This window comes from Brachycentrus maculatus, unplaced genomic scaffold, assembly GCF_059751285.1.
Source record: "Brachycentrus maculatus isolate JH-2025_06_01 unplaced genomic scaffold, ASM5975128v1 h1tg002075l, whole genome shotgun sequence".
NCBI classification, from domain to species: domain Eukaryota; kingdom Metazoa; phylum Arthropoda; class Insecta; order Trichoptera; family Brachycentridae; genus Brachycentrus; species Brachycentrus maculatus.
Genome location: NW_028282610.1, coordinates 24,253 through 32,319, shown reverse-complemented (window position 1 = coordinate 32,319; position 8,067 = coordinate 24,253). Strand labels below are relative to the sequence as shown.

The window sequence follows — 8,067 nt, the reverse complement described above, 5'->3', positions numbered from 1 at the left end:
AACTCGAAGTGCTGTGATTTGTATCGCGAAGCCATCAAATAGAATGATCTTAAAAATAAATCAGAATGCAATCACTTCTTCGATTTTTTCTTTTTGTTTGGCGTCTTTTTTCGTGATTTCTTTTCAGGGTAATATTAAGACTCGCCTTAAACTTTATACTCAATACGTCCACCAATCAAGGGTGCTTCCAAATCAAGTCTTTTCTGTTGACTCCTTGTTTCTCTCCTTTATATGCTGGCTTCTCTCCTTTGAATGCTTATTTCTGGCTGAGATTACTGAATTTCCTCTTTAGCACAAGCTGCTGATTCGGAGATTATTTATGCTCTTTGATCACACCGATTCGCAATAAGTGAAGTCCTTTTGATAGACGGGCGGGGCTTCATCTGCTTAGCATTGGTCTGGCATGATGCATCAACAGCTGTGGGTGCATTCTTCTTCCCCATTCCTTCCTACTTGATTGATTCTATACATTAATGCATGATTTGGCCCATCCTCTGCTAGATTCTTTATGATCTGTGCTTCTATTGGTCTTTAAACTTCCACTAAATGTACTCAATAAAACTGTTAAACTGGTGCTGCAGATAGCTCTATATTGATCTCTGGGAGTTAGATTGCAATGAAAGATGAACAGACTGCTGTGTATTTATTGCTAGTGGAGGCTTTGAGGTTTGAATGCATGCTTCCTTCAGTGCCCCAGAATTAACTTGTATGCCTATTTACTATTTGCAAACAGAAGCCTTGACTAGTAAGCTATAAATTGCAGAGTGAATCTTTCTTTGAGAGTCCTTTACTTGCAGACCGTAGTCCTCATACTCTTTTTGCACATATACATTATCCTTCGAATAGTTCAACTACTCACTGCTTATTTTAAACTCTCTTCGCTGATCATGATAATCAGTTTGACATTCTTCACTGTATGTAGAGAGGAACTAGGTGGCTGAGTATTTATTTAGTTTGACCGGCTTTTCGAGGGGGTTTGCAATCGAGAAACTTGGAGTGTAGTGATAGGATAGACAGGTTTATTTGATGGAGGGATCTATTGATAGTGAATATTCTGTTGAGAATGTGCAATTGGGACTGGATTTGATTTATTGAGGTATTTGAGAATTCGTAGTCCTTTAATAAGATGCATGCTCTGGAGGACTATCTGGAGCGAGCTCTTGCTAAACAAAGCAGCTTTAAGTTGCCTCAAAGTCGCGGATGAATTAATCCCTTAATGAATGAACAGGCAAAAACTATTGGATTTCATTTTATTTTATCATCTTTAATTGTTGGAGCTACTAATTGGCCTCAATATTTAGAATTAGAGCCTATTGCCTTTCTGTACAGTATGGAGTTTACAAGTGATGAGTATAAGTGATCTAATTTGGATGAGAAGACAATAACTGTGGAGGCTTGTTAAAATTTGGGCAAAACTAAATTGTCGCATTTGGGATGTACTCACTTGTATCGCAGTTGTGCACATCAAAGGTATAAAGAATTCTCGAGTTTACTATTCTGTGGGTGTCATTTGTATGTGGAACTTGTATGAAATTATCAGCATTTTGAAATTATATGTCTATATTTTAATTTGTCTGTTCATTTTCGATACTTTCATATTAAAAGTCTTCTTAATTGAGTTATTTTGGCTTGTTCTCCTCCTGGGTATATTTCCGGTCTATTTCGCAATCCTTTTCTTCCGGGATAACTTACTTGCTTTGCCAGGTCATCCGATGGAGTGTCTGGTGATTGAATGGCACGTAAGGAGTGTCGAACTAGAACTATTTTGGCACTTTCCTCGCATTAGGTGATTCTATTGCTAAGTTCATTGGAGAATGTTCGAATTACTGATCACTTTTGGAGTTTTATGTGATTTGTGCAGAATTATATCTGTGGTTGCTTTTGAATGAGCCTTCACTTTCAATTAGGGAGGTGGCTTCTTCTTGTGCATCCAGCAGTTAAGTCCTTCTTCTATCTGACATCCTGAGGGGAAACAGGCTTGGTCTTGCTCTATTCTTGATTGAAGAGGAGCCAATGGAGTCTTTCTCACTTTTATTTGAGTAATCGTGTGAGCTCATGTTGATACGCCAATTTATAAAATAATTACAGTCAAATTTAGTAATTTCAAAAGCCCTCAATAGCTTTAATTTAATGAATTAAAATGCTGGCTCCCTGGCTATTTTATTGTTGCGATTTGCTCATTGAAATGGGCTGAATCACGAGAATAGAACTATAAACTTGTCCTAATTACTCGTTACCTGCTTTAATTACTCGATATTGCTGTCGTTAAATGAAATGAGGCAGGCCATAGTATCACTATATCGGAAGAACATTAGCAAATTGTAGGGAAATAAAATAAAAAATGTTATTCCTATCATTATTCTTTAATGATTTTGAGTATCATTGTCTTGTATTGCCCTGCATTATATTACTTAGTAATACAACATATAATCCTCATGACCCTATTTTAAATATAAATATATAGCCTGAACATAAATTCTATCTTTATCGTCGTTCGTGCCCTTTAACTGCATAAATTATTTGTCATCCCAATTTCCATGATGTTTTGGATCATAATCAAAAGAAAGCCGCATAGAGTGTACAAAAATAATGAATAGAATCATTTGGTTTTCTTCAGGGTCTTGCTATTCTTTTTGATTGGTTTGGTTTTGAGCACGGGGGTTTGGCCTGAAGAGGAAGAACTGCTTGAGGAGTGATCTGAGGAGGATGACGATTAATCAGATGAGGAATCGGCTTGTATGGGCTTCCTTTTGGGGATAATTTTCAATTTTTTGATCGAATTGTTATAGGCGTTGTTCCACCATTGGTCCTTCCAGTCAAATGTTTACTCGCTTGAGTTTTTAATGCCAAGCCCGAGCCCTTCATCTCTTCTTCGAACCTGAACGCATTCAACAACCCCGGTTTCTTTCTTTCCAAGGCCTTTGCCTTCGGCCCATCCCATTTTCATCATAAGCTTCTGAGCATACTCTGATTCCACTTTACGATTGCTGACTCCGGAGTTCTTCATAAGTCTCTATCGATATTTGCTGGCCATCAACAACAGCTTTCTTAATTATATTGATTATAACTATAATACCTATATTGATCATAACTCTTATATAATTCTACTATAATATCCTTGGAACAATGAATAGCATATGATTTTAAGTTATCTATCTATCGCATATTGTAATGTTGAGGAACCAGTCGCCTCTTTTGATCACACAAAATCATCAATATTGGCAATAATCAACTCTATATTGGAGCTGATTGAATATAAATCCCTCAAGGCAGCTATCATTTGAGTAAATTGACCAAATTAAACCAATGTCCACACTTTGTGGAATTATAATTAACCCTAAGCATCTTTTAATGCCCTGATTTATATCAATATAAAGACCATCATAGTCTGTTTGATAACAATGATACTCTGCCCATATTTATATATTCAGACCATCGATTGAAATGGCTCTCGAGGCATCCAAATTTGGGATACTGATCTTTGTCAGCTGGAGCATCAAGCTCCTGCTCATCCCCAGCTACTACTCAACAGACTTCAATGTGCATCAGAACTGGCTACGCATCACACACAACTTGCCACTCTCTTAATGGTATTACAATGTACATCGACACTCAGTTCTAGGAAGACTCCCAGTGGACCCTTGACTATCCGCCATTGTTCGCATACTTCTAATACGCGTTGGGCTTCATCGGAGCTATAATCAGCCCTATCATTGTTCAGGACATCAACTCCCAATAAATAACCGTGTATTATCAAAGACTGAGCGTGATTGCCACCGACTTGTTATACCTTGCAGTCTTGGGTTCACTTTATCGGTGGCAGATCACGCAGAAACTCGTAATTCTCTATCTTTTCATTCCTTTCATCATCCTGGATAGTAATTGACCATTAACACAGACATTCACTTTCAGTATAACCTAATGCTACAGGCCATGCTTGTCTACAGCGTCTACCTCATGCAGCGAAGTCAGTATCTGATGAGTGCGTTTTTATTTGCTGTCCTCCTTAACTTCAAACACATATACCTGTACTGTGCGCCGGCCTATTTCATCTATTTGCTGTTCGCATATGTGTTCTAGAATTCAAAGCATCGGCAATTATAATTTGGACAAATTGGCCATAACAGCCATCAAAATCTTAATTATCATTCAGATCACATCAATCACTAAAACCATCAAAAATAATAGAAAGAGGCATAGATTTCTCATTCGCTCAAGGCCGTGACTGTTCGCTTTTGTAAATTATGTGGTGTTACGTTGCTGCCTTTTGTGATGAGCTTCCTCCCGTTCATTTATGCCACAGGTCTCGCAGGTCTCGAACAGATTATCTCCCGATTGTTTCCTTTCAAAAGGGGGTTGATTCATGAGCTGTGGGCCCCGAACATCTGGGCAATCTACTATAGTGTTGATAAAGCCCTATTCTTTATCTATAGGAAAATTGCAGTAGTTATGCGCCACGGAGAAAGCATAGGCGCATCGGGTAGTGGAAGAGTCAATGATCTGCGAATGCTGCCTGAAATTACACCCAGAATCACAATACTGCTGATCATCGCCACGCTCCTGCCCGTGATGTATAAGGTGTATCGATCTTTGATGGTGAAGAACGAAAGGGAGCGAGGGAGGATAAGCTTTACGTCGGTGGTGTGCATGTGCGGACTCATATTCTTCATGCTGGGCTATCATGTCCACGAAAAGGCTATAACTCCGTACATATCTTTAATCTTCATGTTCGCAAGCAATGACCGGCTGACTAACTTGGCGATTTTTGTGAATATCGTCAATCTCTCGTTGCTGCTGATCAACCCCGCAGAAAAGGTACTGATCATCGTGATGTGCGTAATTTGGGAGATCCTTTCGAATATCCGTTTCTCTGAGAGTGCAGGCAATATCCAAGCTAGTGAGCAGATTGCCCAAATCACCAACTTCACCGAAATATTCACAGCGTATAGCTTCTATAGTGTGGTCTCAGAAGTTTATACAAAAATTGGATGGGCCCTAATTCTGTATTATTGCGTCCTTCAGAGCTTCATCAGCAACCGCAATATTTAGTTTTTACCCATCATGCTCAACGCGGTGTGGGCAGCCGTTTTCAATGCAGTATGGACTACAATCCTCTACTATAGATTCATGAGGAATGGGACAATATCTCAACTTGAACAATGATCGATGTCAGCCTATTATTACCATTATTATTGCATACAATTGTCGCCAGGCCAACGACAGCCTTCTTCAAATTTGAAATGATTCCATTATGAGCATGATTTTTGGTTGTGGTCTTAATAAAAAGAGTCTGGCTGGTATTTCACAGACTGGTATTTTGCAGATAGATATTTCAAGAGTAACCGGTTTCATAATGCGGATATTAGATAAAATTAATCATTAAGTCAAACAGAATGAAATCGGGTGAAATTCTCTCCGCTCTCAATGCGGAGTCCCATCGCAAACACGGCAAAAAAGACGCCCCATAAATCCCAGAAGATATGTATGAGGAAGAATTCTCAAATGCGAACTAATTCTCTGCTGTCCAGCTACCATAGATCACCCCCGAGCCCCCTAAATTCCTGCAGTAGATCTTATGTTCTCAACAACTGGCCAAACTTATCCCAGGAGCCTACTAAAGCGTAAAAAGCTCGATTGATCATAGTTAATCACGAAGAACCGAAAGCAGAAATAAAAAAATGTGTACTTAGCATTCATTTAATCCCACGTCGGATACTTGAAGTAGCTCAATACATTAATTATGAACAAAAACTAGTATGCGCACCAAGTAACTATCTGCTGATTCAGTCGGTGAGGGATGTGCTGGAGAAGCGATGCAATTTAGTGACGAGCGACCTGCAGAATGGTAAGACTATTATCAACAGAGACGTAAGCCATTATTGAATATAGAGGAATATTACTACCAAAGAGCAGCAGGATAAGCTCGATGAGCTGGATGTGGCCAGGCTGCTGAAGATCAAGGAGGGCTCGATTCGAAGTAAACTTGATCTTATGCATTAAAGGATGAGCGAGATGGAGAAGATCGAGGAGGAAGTGCTCAGGGAAGAACATATTCGGCAGAACCAGAGTATATAGGAAATCAATAAAAAAATAGCATCCAATCTCGATCTCGCCAACTTCTCTCTCAAATCCGAAAAGACCAAAATCGCGAGTGAGTACATCAGGCATATGAGCGAACAGCGCAAGCAATCGAAGCAAAGATAAAAGCTTAGGGAGGAAAGGGAAAGGAAAGTCGAAATTCAAAAGCTCACATAAACCAAAGAAGCCAACTAAATGAAGGATCTCAGCAAAAGGCAGGAGATACTCAACCGAATCGAAGAGGCCAAGAAAAAGAGGGAAAGCTAAGAAAAGGAGCTCAGGGAGAAGTAATCCAAAATCGAACAATTTTTAGCAGTACACAAAAAGGAAATGCCCATTTTCAAGAAGAAATAGAAATAATTCGAGGAGAAGTATGTTAAACCAGAAAAGGCTTACAGGTAAGAAAAACTGAAAGAAATAAAATAAAAAAAGAAATCATACAGTCTAAATGATATTGTCGATCATCAAAAGAAGTATGAGGAACTTCGCAGGACTGAGGAGTCGAAAAAGTCTCAGGAAAAGTAGCTGTACCAAAAGAGTTTAAACTTCAATACCAAAAAACATTTCAAGGGTTCAATCCATGAAATTGTTGAGGAGGTGGATCGAGAGGCTCGCTAAAAGAACATCATTCTCTATCGCTTGGGCAAACAACGGCATGATCGCATTAGCGAGTACAGTAAAGTTGTGAAAGATGAAAAAAAGCCAAAAATTGACGAAGAAAAACGAAAAGCTCTACTTCAGGTTTTAGAGAAGTAAAAGATGAAAAAGTAGAAATTAATAAAGAAATACAAGCAGATAACAAACTCCGATGGGGAGGATATCGGCTTAGAGTCATTCTATGAGAAGGTGCCCGATAAAAATAGATACGCCGAAGGCAACAGATACATGGAGATTGGTAAAATGAGAAGAAACAAATAAATAAATAGCAAATCGCTTCAAATATCAACAGAACAGGAGTAGCTATAAAACAGCAAGGCACTACAAAAAAATCAGAATTCAAGCTTAGTGGTGAAACGAAATGTATAATCATAAATTTGGGATCTCCGAGTCAAGCAAATTGAGCAAATGACAAATAATGTCAAATCCCCTCAATAATTCGAACACATAAAAATAAGCTTTGAGAATTTCGATGATAAAGCGGCCAAAAGATAAGAAATACTGAAGCAAGGCAAGATGAGCTTAGAGGACCACTTGCAACAAAAAAATGCCTTAGATCAGTTCTATATTGAGGCCATCAAGAACAAAATGAAACTGATGAATGATGAATGAGATGATGAGGAGTGATATGATTGAATGATAGGAATGAGATTTTCATATTGAGCTCAATGTCATGCCATATAATGATGCAAAGGTGAACACTTTATTCATCTTCATCGAGGCTTTTCATTATGACCCTCTATCACTTTAGAATATTATAATATTCATAATTTTATATTTGTCCTGATCGTAGTCAAATGAATATTAATCAAGGCAAGTCAGTGATCCATGAAGTCGAACTCAAAAAGAAGAAATTATAGAGCTAGATACTGCAATTATAGAAGTAACTAAAGAAGCAAGAAAAATCAGAACACAGAAATGCAGGGAGTTCGCATTTCAAGCAAACTCAGCATCAGTCTAAGGCAATTCAAATAAAGTCATCTGAAAATTTAGGAGGCAGTCATAAACAAATCAACAATAAAATTAGTCCTCGCGAAATAGGATCCCCAAATAGCACTCGCAATTTGCGGAAGTAGCCTATCAAACCTGCAATCAGTTAAAACTGGAAACAACTATTCAAACTTACACCTCAGACGTATAACCCGTTCATGAAAAGTCAATCCTCTAAGATTGATATTAATTAGTATAAGCCAAAGTGTCACGTGCCAAACAGTTAAAAGAGTAGAAACAGAGAGGGAATTTATGACTGTTGGAGCCCTTTTGATTCTGAAATTTGTGAGATGTGACTTTAAATCTAATTTTTAAATCCCATAAGAAGCTTATTTATAAAAT

At 38.2% G+C, this 8,067-nt stretch overlaps 1 pseudogene; it reads left to right on the top strand.

The window, feature by feature from the left end:
- The first annotated feature begins 3,444 nt into the window (after positions 1-3,444).
- LOC148298414 (putative dolichyl pyrophosphate Glc1Man9GlcNAc2 alpha-1,3-glucosyltransferase) lies at positions 3,445-6,000 on the top strand (annotated as a pseudogene).
- Positions 6,001-8,067: the final 2,067 nt, after the last annotated feature.